This window comes from Salvelinus sp. IW2-2015, unplaced genomic scaffold, assembly GCF_002910315.2.
Source record: "Salvelinus sp. IW2-2015 unplaced genomic scaffold, ASM291031v2 Un_scaffold3102, whole genome shotgun sequence".
Taxonomy (NCBI): Eukaryota; Metazoa; Chordata; class Actinopteri; order Salmoniformes; family Salmonidae; genus Salvelinus; species Salvelinus sp. IW2-2015.
Window position 1 is genome coordinate 51,420 of NW_019944393.1, and position 23,140 is coordinate 74,559.

General features: G+C 43.0%; 1 pseudogene; it reads left to right on the forward strand.

Moving 5' to 3' along the window:
* Positions 1 to 11,150, forward strand: part of LOC112075353 (uncharacterized) — a 53,101-nt pseudogene extending 41,951 nt beyond the window's left edge.
* The last annotated feature ends 11,990 nt before the right edge of the window (positions 11,151 to 23,140 follow it).

The window sequence follows — 23,140 nt, forward strand, 5'->3', positions numbered from 1 at the left end:
ATGAGTTGGGACTATGGAAGCATGACATAAAGCATGACAACTACTGACTGATCCTCTGTACATGCAACTTGTACAACAAAAGCATGATCTGGGCATGAATATTCTTTTAAGAATAGAAACGTTGTCTTTGCCTTGGCTATAAGCATGGGAAATACATGGTAAAACAGCCACCTTTACCATGATGAGAAACTAACAGAGCACATTTTCTTTAACGTCATTCCACCACCTGCCCCCCAGCACTGTTCTGTAGAGTTAGCCTAGCCTAGCTTAGCCACCTCCCCTCTGCACTGTTCTGTAGAGTTAGCCTAGCCACCTGCCCCCCAGCACTGTTCTGTAGAGGTAGCCTACCCTAGCTTAGCCACCTCCCCTCTGCACTGTTCTGTAGAGTTAGCCTAGCCTAGCCACCTGACCCCTGTACTGTTCTGTAGAGGTAGCCTAGCCTAGCCTAGCCACCTGCCCCACAGCACTGTTCTGTAGAGGTAGCCTAGCCTAGCCACCTGCCCCACAGCACTGTTCTGTAGAGGTAGCCTAGCTTAGCCACCTGCCTCACTGCACTGTTCTGTAAAAGAGGTAGGCCTAGCCTTAGCCACCTCTCCCCTGCACTGTTCTAGTAGAGCTAACCTAGCCACCTGTTCCCTTCACTGTTCTAGTAGAGGTAGCCTAGCCTAGCCACCTGCATCCCTGGACTGTTCTAGTAGAGGTAGCCTAGCCTAGCCACCTGCCCCCCTGCACTGTTCTAGTAGAGGTAGCCTAGCCACCTGCTCCCCTGCACTGTTCTAGTAGAGTTAGCCTAGCCTAGCCACCTGCTCCCCTGCACTGTTCTAGTAGAGGTAGCCTAGCCTAGCCACCTGCTCCCCTGCACTGTTCTAGTAGAGCTAACCTAGCCACCTGTTCCCTTCACTGTTCTAGTAGAGGTAGCCTAGCCTAGCCGCCTGCACCCCTGCACTGTTCTAGTAGAGGTAGCCTAGCCTAGCCACCTGCCCCCCTGCACTGTTTAGTAGAGGTAGCCTAGCCACCTGCTCCCCTGCACTGTTCTAGTAGAGGTAGCCTAGCCTAGCCACCTGCTCCCCTGCACTGTTCTAGTAGAGGTAGCCTAGCCACCTGCTCCCCTGCACTGTTCTAGTAGAGGTAGCCTAGCCACCTGCTCCCCTGCACTTTCAGTAGAGGTAGCCTAGCCTAGCCACTTGCCCCGCAGGGATCATCAAGATAATTCAGACACTTTTTTTCGGGGAACGAATGGTCAAGATGCCGGAATATAATGACTATTAACTTGTAGACTGAAAATTGACCGCAAACTGTAATGTCATCGTTACATTTGTATATGACACTTTGTTCCAAAGTTTTATGCATGGGAAAACTATGGAACAAATTTCTAAAATTAAAATCACTTGGAGTATTCTAGCCAAGCCCCTACACTGTTATAGTAGAGTATCCTAGCCAGCCTAGCCTTCTACACTGTTATAGTAGAGGTATCCTAGCCTAGCCTAGCCTCCTACACTGTTATAGTAAGTATCCTAGCCTAGCCTAGCCTTCTACACTGTTATAGTAGAGGTATCCTAGCCTAGCCTAGCCTTCTACACTGTTATAGTAGAGGTATCTAGCTAGCCTAGCCTCCTACACTGTTATAGTAGAGGTATCTAGCCTAGCCTAGCCTTCTACACTGTTATAGTAGAGGTATCCTAGCCTAGCCTAGCCTCCTACACTGTTATAGTAGAGATATCCTAGCCCCCTACACTGTTATAGTAGAGGTATTCTAGCCCCCTACACTGTTATAGTATAGGTATCTAGCCTAGCCTAGCCCTACACTGTTATAGTAGAGGTATTCTAGCCTCCTACACTGTTCTAGTAGAGGTATTCTCAGCCCCCCTACACTGTTATAGTAGAGGTATTTCTAGCCAAGCCCCCTACACTGTTATAGATAAGGTATTCTAGCCTAGCCTCCTACACTGTTATAGTAGAGTATTCTAGCCTCCTACACTGTTATAGTAGAGGTATTCTACTAGCCCCCTACACTGTTATAGTAGAGGTATTCTAGCCCCCTACACTGTTATAGTAGAGGTATTCTAGCCCCCTACACTGTTATAGTAGAGGTATTCTAGCCCCCTACACTGTTATAGTAGAGGTATTCTAGCCTCCTACACTGTTCTAGTAGAGGTATTCTAGCCCCTACACTGTTTTGTAGAGGTATTCTAGCCCCCTACACTGTTATAGTAGAGGTATTCTAGCCCCTACACTGTTATAGTAGAGGTATTCTAGCCTAGCCCTCCTACACTGTTATAGTAGAGGTATTCTAGCCTCCTACACTGTTATAGTAGAGGTATTCTAGCCCCCTACACTGTTATAGTAGAGGTATTCTAGCCCCCTACACTGTTATAGTAGAGGTATCTAGCCCCCTACACTGTTTAGTAGAGGTATTCTAGCCTCCTACACTGTTTAGTAGAGGTATTCTAGCCCCCTACACTGTTATAGTAGAGGTATTCTAGCCTCCACACGTTATAGTAGAGTATTTCTAGCCCCTACACTGTTAGTAGCAGAGTATTCTAGCCCCCTACACTGTTATAGTAGAGGTATTCTAGCCCAAGCCCCTACACTGTTATAGTAGAGGTATTCTAGCCCCCCTAACTGTTCTAGTAGAGGTATTCTAGCCCCCTACACTGTTATAGTAGAGGTATTCTAGCCTAGCCTCCTACACTGTTATAGTAGAGGTATTCTAGCCTCCTACACTGTTATAGTAGAGATTTCTAGCCCCCTACACTGTTATAGTAGAGGTATTCTAGCCCCCTACACTTTATAGTAGAGGTATTCTAGCCCCTACACTGTTATAGTAGAGGTATTCTAGCCTCCTACACTGTTAGTAGAGGTATTCTAGCCCCCTACACTGTTATAGTAGAGGTATTCTAGCCCCTACACTGTTATAGTAGAGGTATTCTAGCCCCCTACACTGTTATAGTAGAGGTATTCTAGCCAACCCCCTACACTGTTATAGTAGAGGTATTTCTAGCCCCGTAAACTGTTTCTAGTAGAGGTATTCTAGCCTCCTACACTGTTATAGCAGAGGTATTCTAGCCCCCTACACTTGTTATAGTAGAGGTATTCTAGCCCCGAAACTGTTCTAGTAGAGGTATCTAGTCTCCTACACTGTTATAGTAGAGGTATCTAGACCCCAACACTGTTATAGTAGAGGTATTCTAGCCCCGTAAACTGTTCTAGTAGAGGTATTCTAGCCCCCTACACTGTTATAGTAGAGGTATTCTAGCCCCCTACACTGTTATAGCAGAGGTATTCTAGCCCCCTACACTGTTATAGTAGAGGTTATTCTAGCCTAGCCCCCTACACTGTTATAGTAGAGGTATTCTAGCCTTCTACACTGTTAAAGTAGAGGTATTCTAGCCCCCTACACTTTTCTAGCAGAGATATTCAGCCCCCTACACTGTTTAGTAGAGGTATTCTAGCCCTCTACACTGTTATAGAGAGTATTCTAGCTCCTACACTGTTATAGTGAGAGGTATTTCTAGCCCCCTACACTGTTATAGTAGAGGTATTCTAGCCCCGTACACTGTACTAGTAGAGGTATTCTAGCCTAGCCTCCTACACTGTTATAGTAGAGGTATTCTAGCCCCGTAACTGTTATAGTAGAGGTATCTAGCCCCCTAGTAGCCCCTACACTGTTATAGTAGAGATATTCTAGCCCCGTACACTCTACTAGTAGAGGTATTCTAGCTAGCCCCCTACACTGTTATAGTAGAGGTATTCTAGCCCCCTACACTGTTATAGTAGAGGTATTCTAGTCCCCTACACTGTTATAGTAGAGGTATTCTAGTCCCCTACACTGTTATAGTAAGAGGTATTCTAGCCCCCTACACTGTTATAGTAGAGGTATTCTAGCCTAGCCTCCTACACTGTTATCGTAGAAGTATTCTAGCCCCCTACACTATTATAGTAGAGGTATTCTAGCCCCCTACACTGTTATAGTAGAGGTATTCTAGCCCCCTACACTGTTATAGTAGAGGTATTCTAGCCCCTACACTGTTATAGTAGAGGTATTCTAGCCCCGTACACTGTTATGTAGAGGCATTCTAGCCTAGCCTCCTACACTGTTATAGTAGAGGTATTCTAGCCCCTACACTGTTATAGTAGAGTATTCTAGCCCCCTACACTATTATAGCAGAGATATTCTAGCCCCCTACACTGTTATAGTAGAGGTATTCTAGCCTAGCCTCCTACACTGTTTATAGTAGAGGTATTCTAGCCCCTACACTGTTATAGTATAGGTCTCCTAGCCTAGCTTCCTACACTGTTATAGTAGAGGTATTCTAGCCCCCTACACTGTTATAGTATAGGTCTCCTAGCCTAGTCTCCTACACTGTTAAGTAGAGGTATCCTAGCCTAGCCTAGTCTCCTACACTGTTATAGTAGAGGTATCCTAGGCCTAGTCTCCTACACTGTTATAGTAGAGGTAGCCTAGCCTATTTCCTACACTGTTTAGTAGAGGTATTCTAGCCTAGCCTGCCTCCTAACACTGTTATAGTAGAGGTATCCTAGCCTAGCCCCCTACACTGTTATAGTAGAGGTATCCTAGCCTACTACACTGTTATAGTAGAGGTATCCTAGCCTAGCCTAGCCTCTCTACACTGTTATAGTAGAGGTATTCTTAGCCTAGCCTCCTACACTGTTATAGTAGAGGTATTCCTAGCCTCCTACACTGTTATAGTAGAGGTATGCTAGCCTAGTCCTACTAGCTATTACACTGTATAGTAGAGGTATCCAGCCTAGCCTAGTCTCCTACACTGTTATAGTAGAGGTATTCTAGCCTAGCCTAGTCTCCTACACTGTATAGTAGAGGTATCCTAGCCTAGCCTAGCCTCCTACACTGTTATAGTAGAGGTATTTCTAGCCTAGCCTAGTCCTCCTACACTGTTATAGTAGAGGTATTCTAGCCTAGTCTCCTACACTGTTATAGTAGAGGTATCCTGCCTAGCCTAGTCTCCTACACTGTGATAGTAGAGGTATTCTAGCCTAGCCTCCTACACTGTTATAGTAGAGGTATTCTAGCCCCCTCACACTATTATAGTAGAGGTATTCTAGCCCCCTACACTGTTATAGTAGAGGTATTCTAGCCCCATACACTGTTATAGTAGAGGTATTCTAGCCCCCTACACTGTTATAGTATAGGTCTCCTAGCCTAGCCTCCTACACTGTTTATAGTAGAGGTATTTCTAGCCCCCTACACTGTTATAGAGAGTATTCTAGTCCCCTACACTGTTATAGTAGAGGTATTCTAGTCCCTACACTGTTATAGTAGAGGTATCTAGCCCCTACACTGTTATAGTAGAGGTATTCTAGCCTAGCCTCCTACACTGTTATAGTAGATGTATTCTAGCCCCCTACACTATTATAGTAGAGGTATTCTAGCCCCCTACACTGTTATAGTAGAGGTATTCTAGCCCCCTACACTGTTATAGTAGAGGTATTCTAGCCCCCTACACGTGTTATAGTAGAGGTATCTAGCCCCGTACACTGTTATAGTAGAGGCATTCTAGCCTAGCCTCCTACACTTTATAGTAGAGGTATTCCTAGCCCCCACACTGTTATAGAGGTATTCTAGCCCCCTACACTATTATAGCAGAGATATTCTAGCCCCCTACACTGTTATAGTAGAGGTATTCTAGCCTAGCCTCCTACACTGTTTATAGTAGAGGTATTCTAGCCCCCTACACTGTTATAGTATAGGTCTCCTAGCCTAGCTTCCTACACTGTTATAGTAGAGGTATTCTAGCCCCCTACACTGTTATAGTATAGGTCTCCTAGCCTAGTCTCCTACACTGTTATAGTAGAGGTATCCTAGCCTAGCCGTAGTCTCCTACACTGTTATAGTAGAGGTATCCTAGCCTAGTCTCCTACACTGTTATAGTAGAGGTAGCCTAGCCTAGTTTCCTACACTGTTATAGTAGAGGTATTCTTAGCCTAGCCTAGCCTCCCTAACACTGTTTAGTAGAGGTATCCTAGCCTACCCCCTACACTGTTATAGTAGAGGTATCCTAGCCTACTACACTTTATAGTAGAGGTATCCTAGCCTAGCCTAGCCTCCTACACTGTTATAGTAGAGGTATTCTAGCCTTAGCCTCCTACACTGTTATAGTAGAGGTATTCTAGCCTCCTACACTGTTATAGTAGAGGTATCCTAGCCTAGCCTAGCCTCCTACACTGTTATAGTAGAGGATTCTAGCCTAGCTCCTACACTGTTATAGTAGAGGTATCCTAGCCTAGCCTAGTCTCCTACACTGTTATAGTAGAGGTATTCTAGCCTAGCCTAGTCTCCTACACTGTTATAGTAGAGGTATCCTAGCCTAGCCTAGCCTCCTACACTGTTTATAGTAGAGGTATTCTAGCCTAGCTAGTCTCCTACACTGTTATAGTAGAGGTATTCTAGCCTAGTCTCCCTACACTGTTATAGTAGAGGTATCCTAGCCTACCTAGTCTCCTACACTGTTATAGTAGAGGTATTCTAGCCTAGCTCCTACACTGTTATAGTAGAGGTATTCTAGCCCCTACACTTGATAGTAGAGGTATTCTAGCCCCCTACACTGTTATAGTAGAGGTATTCTAGCCCCCTACACTGTTATAGTAGAGGTATTCTAGCCCCCTACACTGTTATAGTAGAGGTATTCTAGCCCCGTACACTGTTTTAGTAGAGGCATTCTAGCCTAGCCCCCTACACTGTTATAGTAGAGGTATTCTAGCCCCTACACTATTATAGCAGAGATATTCTAGCCCCCTACACTGTCTAGTAGAGGTATTCTAGCCTAGCCTCCTACACTGTTATAGTATGAGGTATTCTAGCCCCCTACACTGTTATAGTATAGGTCTCCTAGCCTAGCTCCTACACTGTTTATAGTAGAGGTATTCTAGCCCCCTACACTGTTATAGTATAGGTTCCTAGCCTAGTCTCATACACTGTTATAGTAGAGGTACCTAGCCAGGCTAGTCTCCTACAACTGTTATAGTAGAGGTATCCTAGCCTAGTCTCCTACACTGTTATAGTAGAGGTAGCCTAGCCTAGTTTCCTACACTTTATAGTAGAGGTATTCTAGCCTAGCCTAGCCTCCTAACACTGTTATAGTAGAGGTATCCTAGCCTAGCCCCCTACACTGTTTATAGTAGAGGTATCCTAGCCTAGCCTTCTACACTGTTATAGTAGAGGTATCCTAGCCTAGGCTAGCCTCCTACACTGTTTATAGTAGATGTTCTAGCCTAGCCTTCCTACACTGTTATAGTAGAGGTATTCTAGCCTCCTACACTGTTATAGTAGAGGTATTCTAGCCTCCTACACTGTTATAGTAGAGGTATCCTAGCCAGCCTAGCCTCCTACCACTGTTATAGTAGAGGTATTCTAGCCTAGTCTCCTACACTGTTATAGTAGAGGTATCCTAGCATAGCCTAGTCTCCTACACTGTTATAGTAGAGGTATTCTAGCCTAGCCTAGTCTCCTACACTGTTATAGTAGAGGTATCCTAGCCTAGCCTAGCCTCCTACACTGTTATAGTAGAGGTATTCTAGCCTAGCCTAGTCTCCTACACTGTTATAGTAGAGGTATTCTAGCCTAGTCTCCTACACTGTTATAGTAGAGGTATCCTAGCCTAGCCTAGTCTTCCTACACTTTATAGTAGAGGTATTCTAGCCTAGCCTAGTCTCCTACACTGTTATAGTAGAGGTATCCTAGCCTAGCCTAGGCCTAGTCTCCTACACTGTTATAGTACAGGTATTCTAGCCTAGCCTCCTACACTGTTATAGTAGAGGTATCCTAGCCTAGCCTAGTCTCCTACACTGTTATAGTAGAGGTATCCCAGCCTAGTCTCCTACACTGTTCTAGTAGAGGTATTCTAGCCCCGACACTGTTATATAGAGGTATCTTAGCCTAGTCTCCTCACTGTTATAGTAGAGGTATCCTAGCCTAGCCTAACCTCCTACACCTTTGTAGTAGAGGTATTCTAGCCTAGCCTAGTCTCCTACACGTTATAGTAGAGGTATTCTAGCCTAGCCTCCTACACTGTTATAGTAGAGGTATCCTAGCCTAGTCTCCTACACTGTTATAGTAGAGGTATCCTAGCCTAGCCTAGTCTCTTACACTGTTATAGTAGAGGTATCCTAGCCTAGTCTCCTACACTGTTATAGTAGAGGTATCCTAGCCTAGCCTAGCCTCCTACACTGTTATAGTAGAGTTATCCTTGTCAACCTATCCATCGTCAGCATCATTTCCTCCTATCCCTCATACATCATTTGTTGTAATAATTGTCTGTGTTGTTTTGTTTTTGATATGTTTGTAGAGACCACCCAGCGACAGCCTCGGAGCAGACCAGCAGCATCAGACTCAGTTTGTGTAATGAACCATGGTGTTCCCACCACAATATGTCTGTCCCATAATAAGACCCCCTCACCGCAACACCAGCCACCCACCTGATAACACATTAGCCTCGTTTGTTGTGTGTGTGTTAAAATTAGTTTTAAATAATTGCGTGTTAGTGGCAACCTGTACCTCACAGACTAAATGGCATCCTAATCCCTTTAAATACCCACACCTGATCAAAATTAGTGCACTACATAGGGAATAGGGTGCCATTTGGTTTTAAGATGCAGCCTAACTCAGCATAGGGAGTGTTGTTGTCAAGCCTCATGTAGGTCAGTATCTGTGATTGGTTATTGTGCTGTAACGTACTGTAATGTTCTGTGCCTATTGTTGGTATGTATGTGCCTAGTGCCTGTATATAAGCTTGTGTGTGCAAAAGTTGTGTACTAGTACWCCTAAATGTTTATTTTGAKTGATTATCAAATATTTGTGTGCTGCTTCTGTTTTAAAATAATAATAATAATAAACTGTTAGATAAATTCTATCACCCCCCTTCCTCAACAGATTATCACTTATGTCAGCCAGACAAAACCGAGTTAACAGCAAGTCTTTACATAGTAAAGTTGCACTGTCATTGTCACATAATAATAATAATAATAAGCCTTTTGGACTGTTTGCACCTGTGAAATTAAAAATTCCTTCCATTATACTTTATGAGATAAAGTTAGGATTTAAATACTGTTTGTTTCTCCACACAGGAGACCAAACACACACAAAAAAAGTGCGATATAATTATTTCTAAAACACACCACTCATTTCCTTGCTGTTGATCACTAATCCAAGGCATTACAACAACCAGATCTGCTGTTACCAAAGCGGTCAGTTAAAAACCTACAACTGTGTCGTTTAAGCAAATTCCCCTTTAGGGCTAACTCCCTGATAGGCTAAATGTGTGTGTGACATTTAGCCTATCAAGTAGCAACACAAGATTGCAGTTGAACAACAATGTGTATATCCTTCTTATTCAATGTCATGGATGTAGGTTGAAAATACCAATTAGCAACAGTAGGCTTATATTTTCAACCAACATTTTTATTTTTTATTTTTTACTATCAGCATGTGAGGGCACTTAAACTCATAGCCAGAACATTGTCACTTCATCATAGTGGAAAAGTGCCTCTAGTTTACTGAATCATGCCAGGGGGGAAATGTGTTTTTACCAACATGAAAGACTAGTCAGTGTATTTGTTCTGCTGTCAGTCATATCAATAATCAGTAGTACAACATCAGAACAGCTTAGGGCAGACGAGGCAGTATAACAAACCCCCAAAAAATGCATAGTGGATATCATTCAAAAAGTTGAAAATACAAAAAGAGTACAAAACATTAGGGACATCTTCCTAATATTCCCACCTCAGAACAGCCTTAATTCGTCGGGGCACGTAATCTACAAGGTGTCGAAAGCGTTCCACAGGGATGCTGGCCCATGTTGACTCCAATGCTTCCCACAGTTGTGTCAAGTTGGCTGGATGTCCTTTGGGTGGTGGACCATTCTTGATACACATGGGAAATTGATGAGTGTGAAAAACCCAGCAGCGTTGCAGTTCTTGACCCAAACCGGTGTGCCTGGCACCTACTACCATACACTGCCAATCATTTGTCTTGCCCATTCACCCTCTGAATGGCACACACACACAATCCATGTCTCAATTGTCTCAAGGCGTAAAAATCCTTCTTTAACCCGTCTCCTCCYCTTCATCTACACTGATTGAAGTGAATATAACAAGTGACATCAATAAGGGATCATAGCTTTCACCTGGATTCATCTGGTCAGTCTCTGTCATGGAAAGAGCAGGTGTTCCTAATGTTTTGTCCACTCTGTGTAAGTTCTAGTTATTGGTTGTAAAAGCATAATTTGGTATTCCTTTTAGCCTGCAGGTATTATGTTGTATTACTTGTTATAAACATGTATACATCTTTATAATGTCTTATTATAAGGCTTATAATATGTTATGTTTCTGTATGTATAAAATGTACAACTCACTTTAAAATGGCTCTAAATGACTGTTATTTGGTCACAATGAGATGATACTGAGACAACGCTGTATAAAGKCTTACAATGCATTATACCTGCAGGCTTTAAGTCAAGGGTTATTCACCAGTTTACATCATTTATAATATTAAATCTGGTAGTTACTGTTATCCAGTGGTTATTATTAAGGGACCAACATGTTTATGAAACCACTACAAAAACACACTGCCTACTGACAGACAGCTTACTCAGATGTCGATGTGCTTCCTGACAGAACACAGCTGGACCAATGGCTGCCAATGGAACTACCTGAGCACAATGGGAGGAAACTATGGTGTCCAACATGGAACAAAGAATAGGGTCATGTTCATTAGGCAGCAAAACGGAAGTAAACGGACTGAAACAAGGAGGGACTTCTTGAACTTAAATCCAATAAGTAACATGTATTTTTTTTTTTTTTATAGCAAAATATTTTGAAACGTTTTTCCCGTTCCATCCCCTAATGAATACGACCCAGCAGTAATCCTTTATAACAATCATTAACCCAACAAACAGGAAACTATTGTGGTCCGTTTTGTGAAATTTGAACAGTGTTTGGTTTGAACAGTGTACATTCTGTGTGTCTAGTTATTTGCAGGATGTTCGTTCCCTTCAGTGATCGTTTCAACTGGTTTGTTGTTTAGGGATTTCTGTGTATTTTTTCTGCAAAGTTCTGAACAGTTCAGAGTCAGATTGTACATTTAAATAGTGAAAAAATAAACATTTTAAAACACATACGATTATTTTTCAATGAGTGTTGATTTATTTTTTTGAATAAAGTCAAAGATAGTATTTCATTGGTTTCTCTTCATTTTATGTCATCTATTTATAGCCATTTTTTCATCACAATTTCATATTTCAGTGACATCAATGTTTTCAGGCTGCCTCCCAATCCCATATCATAATTTCTTTGCATAGATAAACATACACAATGATATTGTAATATATTCTGCGAACTGTACGATCGCTTATCAGAATGCACAGACACCATCAGAGGTGTCAAGGGCCATTCAAATTGGAAACATTTAAACAAGACAGGATTTGACAGAATACCTGCAGAATTTCAAATGTAAACATAATCCCCATAACATACAGTGAAGACATTTAACGGTCATCCAATCCTTATATCACCTCWTATACATGACCTTTAAACTTCAGTAAATATGACAAATATTACCCATATAACCTCATCGGCCTGGTACACATATAGCATTCTACGGGGCCAGCGGATAAAATATCAATATAGCACTAAACAGTATAGCCTGAAAATGTGTCCAAAATGGCACCCTACTCTCTATATCRTACACYACTTTTGACCAGAGCCCTATCTATTCCTTATATAGTACACTCCTTTTGACCAGAGCCCTATGAGACATATGCGCCCTACAAAAAGGGAATTAGGKGTGCCATTTGGGACACAGACACCCGGTATTATTGAGCGAGGGAGTCCAGGAGATTTGAGTGCCATCTGTCAGTCAAGATCACTGCAATAAAAAAGGGGGCCAGTGACAGACATGGAGAGATGGAACTATAGCACTGGCCTAGCATATACGTCAGGCCWTCAATAGCCATGTTAATCAATGAGAATTTACACTGACATGACAAGAGGAGAGGGAAGGGCCGGGAGGGGATATATAAAATCGGGCCCTTGGCATGTATCTATGTATCCTATAAATCAATCAGGAAGACAAACTGGGAAAGGGAGTGGGTACCAGTCAAACGTTTGAACACACCTACTCACTACGTTGTAGAATAATAGTGAAGACATCAAAACTATGGAATCATGTAGCGCAGTCACAAAAATCATCAAGCGCTATGATGAAACTGGCTCTCATGAGGGCCGCCACAGGAAAGGAAGAACTGGAGTTACATCTGCTGCAGACGATAAGTTCATTAGAGGTAACTGCACCTCAGATTGCAGCACAAATGCTTCACAGAATTCAAGTAACAGACACATCTCAACATCAACTGTTCAGAGGAGACTGTGAATCAGGCCTTCATGGTTGAATTGCTGCAAAGAAACCACTACTAAAGGACACCAATTAGAAGAAGAGACTTGCTTGGGCCAAGAAACACGACCAATGGACATTAGACTGGTGGAAATCTGTCCTTTGCTCTGATGAGTCCAAATTTGATATTTTTGGTTCCAACCGCCGTGTCTTTGTGAGACGCAGTTTATGAACGGATGATCTCYGCATGTGTRGTTCCCACCGTGAAGCATGGAGGAGGAGGTGTGATGGTGCTTTGCTGGTGACACTGAGTGATTTATTTAGAATTCAAGGCACACTTAACCAGCATGGCTACCACAGCATTTTGCAGCAATATGCCATCCCATCTGGTTTGCGCTTAGAGGGACTATCATTTGTTTTTCAACAGGACAATGACCCAAAACACACCTCCAGGCTGTGTAAGGGTTTTTTGACCAAGGAGAGTGATGGAGTGCTGCATCAGATGACCTGGCCCCCACAATCAMCCAACCTCAATGCAATTGAGATGGTTTGGGATGAGTTGGACCGCAGAGTGAAGGAAAAGCAGCCAACAAGTGCTCAGCATATGTGGGAACTCCTTCAAGACTGTTAGAAAAGCATTCCTCATGAAGCTGGTTGAGAGAATACCAAGAGTGTGCAAAGCTGTCATCAAGGCAAAGGGTGGCTACTTTGAAGAATCTAAAATAATATATTTTGTTTTGTTTAACACTTTTTTGGTTACTACATGATTCCATATGTGTTATTTCATAGTTTTGATGTCTTCACTATTATTCTACAATGTAGAAAACAGTAAAAAATAAAGAAAAACCCTTGAATGAGCAGGTGTTCTAAAACTTTTGACTGGTACTGGGACATAGGCATCATGTATAGACTTATGGATTTATGCATCCATCTCCCTGACCTCCAATCATATCTGGACTGGGCTCAAGGAATGATGGCCTCCGTCCCTGATCATACATAACTCACCCGTCTCTAACGCCAGAACAATATTAATTTTGACATCTTACAGTTTGAATACAGACCTGGGGCCGTATGTATCAAGTGTGTGCTGATCTAGGATCGGTTTCGTCTTTTTAAATGACTACAAGAATACGATTACACGGACTGTAGGTTTAGGGTCAATTCCATTTTAATTCCAGTCAATTCAGGATATGCACTGAAATTCCAATTTCAATTCTCTTCAATGCTTTTCAATTAGGAACATTTGGAAAATGGGGTTTACATTCTGAATTGATTAGAATTTAAAATAGAATTGATCCTAGATCAGCCCTCCTACTCTGACAGGCTTTGTGAGTATGGGCTCTTGGAACAAAAGGGCAATGTGTCATAGATGGAAATAAAATACATTACAAAGGCAGTTATTTACTGAATTTACATGTGCCTTACTTTGGCCAACAACAAAGCAATCATAAACGGGGGTTTGGTTATTTTGCTCAGACAGACACACCCACATACTTGACATCATTCAGAATGTCCTTCTCCCAGATTTTCCCCTGAGGCTCATTCCACATAAAGGTATGAATCATGATCACCCAGTCTATCATGTTCCTCTCACGCCCCACAGTGAGCTGGCTGTCCTCTGCCATAGAGATAAAACAATAGACATTGGCTTCAAACCAGCAGCACAAGCGGTCCGCCATCTTACCCGAGTACAGTCCTGATAAGTCAGCTCAAACATGCTAGTTTCAAACTAGCGTAGCTTGTTCTATCTCCATGTCCTCTGTAGACTTCTCTTCACCTGTCCTCACAGCACACAGTGCCATAGAGTGGCCAGCGCCACAGCCAATCACAAGAGGCCTGAGGGCAGGAATGGGCTGTGGTTCGCTGACATCTGTCTCGGAACCGTCCCCACACATCCCATGTTCGTTCCACCCCCAGGAGAGCAGGCGACCCCCTGGAGAGGAGAGATGAGGAGAGGACGCTGGTCAGTTAGTTGGACCTGACATATACCGGTCAGTTAGTTGGACCTGACATATACCGGTCAGTTAGTTGGCCCTGACATATTCCTGTCAGTTAGTTGGACCTGACATATACCGGTCAGTTAGTTGGACCGACATATACCGGTCAGCTAGTTGGACCTGACATAGTACCGGTGCAGTCAGTTGGACCTGACATATACGGTCAGTTAGTTGGACCTGACATATACCGGTCAGTAGTTGGACTCTGACATATACCGGTCAGTTAGTTTGGGACGCAGACATATACGGTCAGTTAGTTGGACCTGACATATACTGGTCAGTTGGACTGACTATATACGGTCAGTTAGTTGGACCTGACATATACCGGGTCAGTTAGTTGGACCTGACATATACTGGTCAGTTTGGACCTGACATATACCGGTCAGTTAGTTGCCTGACATATACGGTCAGTTAGTTGGACCAGACATATACTGGTCAGTTGTTGACCTGACATATACCGGTCAGTTAGTTGGACCTGACATATACCGGTCAGTTAGTTGGACCTGACATATACCGGTCCAGTTAGTTGGACCTGACATATACTGGTCAGTTAGTTGGACCTGACATATACCGGTCAGTTAGTTGGACCTGACATATACCGGTCAGTTAGTTGGACCTGACATATACTGGTCAGTTAGTTGGACCTGACATATACCGGTCAGTTAGTTGGACCTGACATATACCGGTCAGCTTAGTTTGGACCTGACATATACCGGTCAGTTAGTTGGACCTGACATATACTGGTCAGTTAGTTGGACCAGACATATACGGTCAGTTAGTTGGACCTGACATATACCGGTCAGTTAGTTGGACCTGACATATACTGGTCAGTTAGTTGGACCTGACATATACCGGTCAGTTAGTTGGACCTGACATATACCGGTCAGTTAGTTGGACCTGACATATACGGTCAGTTAGTTGGACCTGACATATACCGGTCAGTTAGTTGGACCTGACATATACTGGTCAGTTAGTTGGACCTGACATATACCGGTCAGTTAGTTGGACCTGACATATACCGGTCAGTAGTTGGACCAGACATATACTGGTCAGTTAGTTGACCTGACATATCCGGTCAGCTAGTTTGGACCTGACATATACCGGTCAGTTAGTTGGACCTGAATATACGGTCAGTTAGTTGGACCAGACATATACGGTCAGTTAGTTGGACCTGACATATACCGGTCAGCAGTTGGACCTGACATATACCGGTCAGTTAGTTGGACCGACATATACTGGTCAGTTGTTGAACCTGACATATACGCGGTCAGCTAGTTGGACCTGACATATACCGGTCAGTTAGTTGGACCAGACATATACGGTCAGTTAGTTGGACCTGACATATACCGGTCAGTTAGTTGGACCTGACATATACGGTCAGTTTATTGGACCTGACATATACCGTCAGTTAGTTTGGACCTGACATATACCGGTCAGTTAGTGGACCTGACATATACCGGTCAGTTAGTTGGACCTGACATATACGGTCAGTTAGTTGGACCAGACATATACGGTCAGTTGTTGGACCTGACATATACCGGTCAGTTAGTTGGACCTGACATATACCGGTCAGTTAGTTGACCTGACATATACCGGTCAGTTAGTTGGACCTGACATATACCGGTCAGTTAGTTGGACCTGACATATACCGGTCAGTTAGTTGAACTGACATATACCGGTCAGTTAGTTGGACCTGACATATACGGTCAGTTAGTTGGACCTGACATATACTGGTCAGTTTTAGTTTAGGACCTGACATATACGGTCAGTTAGTTGGACTGACATATACCGGTCAGTTAGTTGGACCTGACATATACCGGTCAGTTAGTTGGACCTGACATATACCGGTCAGTTAGTTGGACCTGACATATACCGGTCAGTTGTTGGACCTGACATATACCGGTCAGTTAGTTGGACCTGACATATACTGGTCAGTTAGTTGGACCTGACATATACCGGTCAGTTAGTTGGACTGACATATACCGGTCAGTTAGTTGGACTGACATATACTGGTCAGTCAGTTGGACCTGACAATACCGGTCAGTTAGTTGACCTGACAGAGACTAGTTAGTTGGAGCTAACAGAGACTAGTTAGTTGGAGCTACAGAGACTAGTCAGGAGCTAGTGCAGTTGGAGCTAACAGAGTAGTCAGTTGGAGCTAACAGAGACTAGTCAGTTGGAGCTACAGAGACTAGTCAGTTGGAGCTAACAGAGACTAGTCAGTTGGAGCTAACAGAGACTAGTCAGTTGGAGCTAACAGAGACTAGTCAGTTGGAGCTAACAGAGACTAGTTAGTTGGAGCTAACAGAGACTAGTCAGTTGGAACCAACAGACTGGTCAGTTGGAGCTAACAGATAGAGGACAACTAGTCTGACATGACATCATCTATGGGAGATGGTTATACAACATAGTGTGTAGTTGGTTATACAGCACTAGTGGTTATACAACACTAGTAGGTTATACAACACTAGTAGGTTTATACAACACTATTGGTTATACAACACTAGTTGGTTATACAACACTAGTGTGTAGTTGGTTATACAGCACTAGTTGGTTATACAACACTAGTAGGTTATACAACACTAGTAGTATACAACACTAATTGGTTATACAACACTAGTTGGTTATACAACACTAGTTGTTATACAGCACTAGTTGGTTATCAGCACTAGTTGTTATACAACACTAGTTGGTTATCACATATGTTGGTTATACAACACTAGTTGGTTATACAGCACTAGTTGGTTATACAACACTAGTTGGTTATACATCACTAGTTGGTTATACAGCATTAGTTGGTTATACGCACTAGTTGGTCATTGGTTATACAGCACTAGTTGGTTATACAGACATAGTTGGGTTATACAACACTAGTTGTTTATACATCACTAGTAGGTTATACATCATAGTTGGTTATACACACTAGTTGTTATACAGCACTAGTTGGTTATACAGCACTAGTTGGTTATACACACTAGTTCGGTTATACAACACTAGTTGTTATACAACACTAGTTGTTATACAGCACTAGTTGGTTATACAGCACTAGTTGGTTATACAGCACTAGTTGGTCATTGGTTATACAGCACTAGTTGGTTATACAGCACTGTTGGTCATTGTTAACAGCACTAGTTGGTTATACAGCACTAGTTGGTTATACAGCACTAGTTGGTTATACAGCACTAGTTGGTTATACAACACTAGTTGGTTATACACACTAGTTGGTTATAACAGCATTAGGTTATACAGCACTAGTTGGTCATACAGCACAGTGGTTATAACAACACTAGTTGGTTATACAACACTAGTTGGTTATACAGCACTAGTAGTTATACAACACTAGTTGGTTATACAACACTAGTAGGTTTATACAACACTAGTAGGTTATACAGCACTAGTTGGTTATACAGCACTAGTTGGTTATACAACACTAGTTGGTTATACAGCACTAGTTGGTTATACAGCACTAGTTGGTTATCCAGTCACTAGTTGGTCATACAGCACTAGTTGGGTTATACAGCACTAGTGGTTATACAGCACTAGTTGGTCATACATCACTAGTTGGTTATACAGCAGCTAGTTGTCATTGTATACAGCACTAGTTGTATACAGCACTAGTTGGTTATACAGCACTAGTTGGTCATTGGTTATACAGCACTAGTTTGGTCATTGTTATACAGCACTAGTTGGTCATTGGTTATACAGCACTGTTGGTTTTATACAGCACTAGTTGGTTATTGTTATAACAGCACTAGTTGGTTATACAAAACTAGTTGGTTATACAACACTAGTTGGTCATTGGTATACAGCACTAGTTGGTTATACAACACTAGTTGGTCATTGGTTATACACACTAGTTGGTTATACAGCACTAGTTGGTTATACAACACTAGTTGGTTATACATCACTAGTAGGTTATACAACACTAGTTGGTTATACACACTAGTTGGTTATAACAGCACTAGTTGGTAATACAGCACTAGTTGGTTATACATACTAGTAGGTTATACAACACTGTTGTTATACAACACAGTGGTAGTTGTTAACAAACATAGTTGGTAGTTGTTATATATCACTGGTTGGTAGTTGGTTATACAACACTAGTTGTTTATACAACCCTAACTAGTTGGTTATACACCCTAACTAGTTGGTTATACAACACTATGTATCATCACTAGTTCTCAGATCTTTACTACCAGATCAGTAGCTGTCATCTGCACATTTTGGTCTAGCTGCAAGAACAAACAGATCCATCATGTATGACCAGGCAATGGGGATTACGCATTTGCTCAACTAGAAAAGGAAAAATGGTTGGGTATGAAAGAAAAATTTAAATGACTTCACAGTAGTCTGGTAGATTAAAATAGGCCACACCACACACACCACCACACACACACACACACACACACACACACACACACACACACACACACACCACACACCCCCCTTGGGGGCTCAACCAAAACATGTTAAAACAGACACACTGACATTCAGCTCCAGACAGCACCTCTTCTTCGTCTCTGTTCCTCTCAGACAGCTGGTAAAAGGAGATCGTTGGTTTGGTGGGTGCATCACCGTGGAGACACGTCCATGCAACACAGTTCGGTTAACTAATAGTCCTGTTGTCATGGCTACACAGGAGGCATAACTTTGCCCGCTGCTTTCTCAACACAGCTCACATCTTCAAGCGTTCAATCTACCATCCCAACGTTCTGTCTGTTTCTCTTCCATTTCCGTCTCTCCTTTCATCCAGGTATTCCTTATCCAGGTATTCCCTTTATAGGTATTCCTTTATTATTATTCTTTATCCAGGTATTCCCTTTATCCAGGTATTCCCTTTATCTAGGTGTTCCTTTATCTCTCCATCTCCCTCTATTTTTTTCTGACCAAAGCCTCTGGGTTCTCTGCCAGCAGAGGGAACAGATGAAACAAGTTGTCTCTTGTCTCACAGACCAAGCCGTCTCACAGACCAAGCTGTCTCACAGCCAAGCTGTCTCACAGACCAAGCTGTTCAACAGACCAAGCCGTCTCACAGAAACCAGTGTCTCACAGACCAAGAGTCTCACAGACCAAGATGTCTCCGACCAAGCTGTCTCACAGACCAAGCGTCTCACAGACCAAGCGTCTCACAGCAAGAGTCTCACGACCAGTCCTCACAGACCAAGATGTCTCACAGACCAGATGTCTCACAGACCAAGCTGTCTCACAGCCCAGATGTCTCACAGCAGGCAGCTTATGCCAGTGTGATATACACATCAGGCTGAGACCTCACCGTACGACATAATAACATACTCAGGTGTCAATACGATATGTATTGTGATTATCACGATTATACAGCACCAGTGAAAAGCTTGCACACATCCTATCTCTTCAAGGGTTTTTCTTTTGACTATTTTCTACATTGTAGAATAATAGTGAAGACATCAAAACTATGAAATAACACATATGGAATCATGTTGTAACCAAAAAAAGTGTTAAACACAAATCAAAATATATTTCATATTTGAGATTCTTCAAAGTAGCCACCCTTTGSCTTGAWGACAGCTTTGYACACTCTTGGTATTCTCTCAGCCAGCTTCATGAGGAATGCTTTTCCAACAGTTTTGAAGGAGTTCCCACATATGCTGAGCACTTGTTGGCTGCTTTTTCTTCTCTCTGTGGTCCAACTCATCCCAAACCATCTCAGTTGGGTTGAGGTCGGATGATTGTGGAGGCCAGGTCATCTGATGCAGCACTCTCCTTCTTGGTCAAATATCCCTTAAACAGTCTGGAGGTGTGTTGGGTCATTGTTCTGTTGAAAACCAAATGATAGTGGGACTAAGTGCAAACCAGATGGGATGGTGTATCGCTGCAGAATGCTGTGGAAGCCATGCTGGTTAAGTGTGCCTTGAATTCTAAATAAATCACTGACAGTGTCTCCAGCAAAGCTTGTGTCCTTTAGTAGGGGTTTCTTTGCAGCAATTCAACCATGAAGGCCTGATTCACACAGTCTCCTCTGTACATTTGATGTTGAGATGTGTCTGTTACTTGAACTCTGTGAAACATATATTTGGGCTGCAATCTGAGGTGCAGTTAACTCTAATGAACTTATCGTCTGCAGCAGAGGTAACTCTGTGTCTTCCTTTCCTGTGGCGGTCCTCATGAGAGCCAGTTTCATCATAGCGCTTGATGGTTTTTGCGACTGTACACATTTTCCAGATTGACTGACCTTTATGTCTTAAAGTAATGATGGACTGTCGTTTCTCTTTGCTTATTTGAGCTGACCTTGACAGAATATGGACTTGGTCATTTACCAAATAGGGCTATCTCTGTATACTACCCCTACCTTGTCACAACACAACTGATTGGCTCAAATGCCTTAAGGAAAGAAATTCCACAAATGAAACTTTTAACAAAGCACAACTGTTAATTGAAATGTATTCCAGTGTGCAAAGCTGTCATCAAGGCAAAGGGTGGCTATTTAGAAGAATCTCAAATAGAAAATATATTTAGATTTGTTCAACACTTTTTTGGTTATGTAACACCTGCTTCCAACTCACACCCTCAAAACACATAGATCCCCTGAACGCAGCTCACTCTCCAGATCCCAATCACCTGAATTCTGATCACCTGTTCACATACCTGTATGTCATTATCACACACTATTTAGTTCAGTTCATTGCACCCCCATCATCGTGAGGTATTGTTTGTTTTGTTACACATTCTACTCGGAGCTCTGTTTATTTCCATATTAGTCCTCTCGTGTATCAGAGGTTTTGGTCATCCTCAATAACGTTTTTTTGCTTATCAGATTTCCTGTCATCAACCTCTCGCTACATCTCCCAGACGGCGTTATTAGCCTTTTCCCCTGTCTGTACTGTTRCCTTTTTGGAYYCCCTGTGTATGACCTTCTGCCTGCCCCTGGACCCAGCTACCTGCCTCCTCCTGTGTATGACCTTCTGCCTGCCCCTGGACCCAGCTACCTGCCTCCACACCGTACTGTTTGACACCATCAACCCTCCACAGCCGTAATGTGACACCATCACACGACTCGACAGCCGTACTTGTTGAACATCACAACCTCCACAGCCCGTACTGTCTTTGACACATCAACCTAACCAGCGTACTGTTGACACCATACACTCCAACCACCAGCCGTATGTTGACACATGTTGTGTCATTAGCAACTTAATGAGGTGTTGGAGTCGTGTGCCATGCAGTCATGCGTGAACAGGGCACTCAGGGTGGACTGAGCACGCACCCTAAGAGGCCCTGTTTTGAGGATCAGCGTGGCAGATGTGGTTGTTATACTCTTACCACCTGGGGACGGCCAATAGGAAGTCCGGATCCATTGCAAGAGGGAGGTGTTTAGTCCAGGTTCCTTAGCTTAGTGATGAGCTTTGAGGGCACTATGGTGTTGACGCTGACTGGTTTTAGTCATGAAAGCATTATCACTAGGTGTTCCTTTTGTCCAGGTGGGACAGGCAGTGTTGAGTGTAATAGAGATTGTGGTATCTGTGGGATGTGTTGGGGCGGTCATGGCAATAGGATGGTTTCCGGGGGTTTTCTGGGATGTGGATGTGAGGCCGTGACACTTTTCAAAGCAACTTCATGGCTACAGCGTGAATGCTAGGGTCGTAGTCGTTTAGAACAGGTTACTTGGTGTTCTTGGGCGACAGGCACTACGGTGGTTGCTTGAAAACATTGTTGGTCTCGTTTTTGCCACCTTGAGCCGCTTCTTGTTTCTGCTGATAGGAGTGGGAACCGGTGTGGTGCGTGTAATAACCAATCCTGACAAGAACGACGAGTTTGTGCGGTCCGGACGCCGTTCTGCACCACTGTTTTACTGCGCTGTTATTTGTTTCTGTTTGTGGCCGTGCTTTGCGTGCACGTTCTCGCCATTCTCTCGTAATCCTCATCAACGAGCTGTTTTTCGCCCGCAGGATGACTGGATGTTTTTTTGTTTGTCACGCTTTCTGTAACCTTGTACACGACGTACGGTGAAAAGCCCAGGAGACCGTTTCTGAGATACTGGAACGGTACGCCCTGACACCGCGAATATACCCACTCAGTCCTCTTAGGTCACTAGTTTTACACGTTCTAATGTTAATCCACAGTAACTTGCATGCTCGATGCCTGTCGCTGATTTATATAGCAAGCCACGGCCCGGACGCACTGTCTGTAGGAGCGTGAAAGGGTGGTCTAATAACTAATATACTGGGGATGGTGTGAAGCTAGCGGGCCATGTTGGCTTAGAATCCTGAGGTCCGTTTGTCATTAGGGGATCGATAGTTTACATATCAAAGTATTTTTTGGCGTATTCTAGCTAATGTAATTAATAATAATTGCGTTAGCTAGCGCCTGTCGGTGGTACCCTGCACAAAACTCAGGTATTTTTCATCTACAGCTTGTCTTCATCTTCTTATTAAATATTGAGACAAATGTTTTCAACACTTTTTGTTATGACTGATCAAAACTAATTCTTCTCACTGTCTCCTTCTTGTCACTTCTGCGCAGCACATATAGTGGCACTATGTTGGCGCTTAAATTCAATCAGTTCCAGTAAAGGGTTGACACACACTCATTCGTCGGTTTTCTTTATTTTTCCTATTTCTATATTGTAGAATAATTGTGAGACATCAAATATATGAATACCATATGGATTATGTAGTACCTGTAATGAACACGAGGGGGACAAAGAGAGCTGGTTTCAAAGCGCAGGGCAGCAGGTGGTTATTCAGTAAAAGAACCAGAAGAAGAGGCGGAGTGGTCCAGGGGCAGGCAGAAGGTCATAACAGGA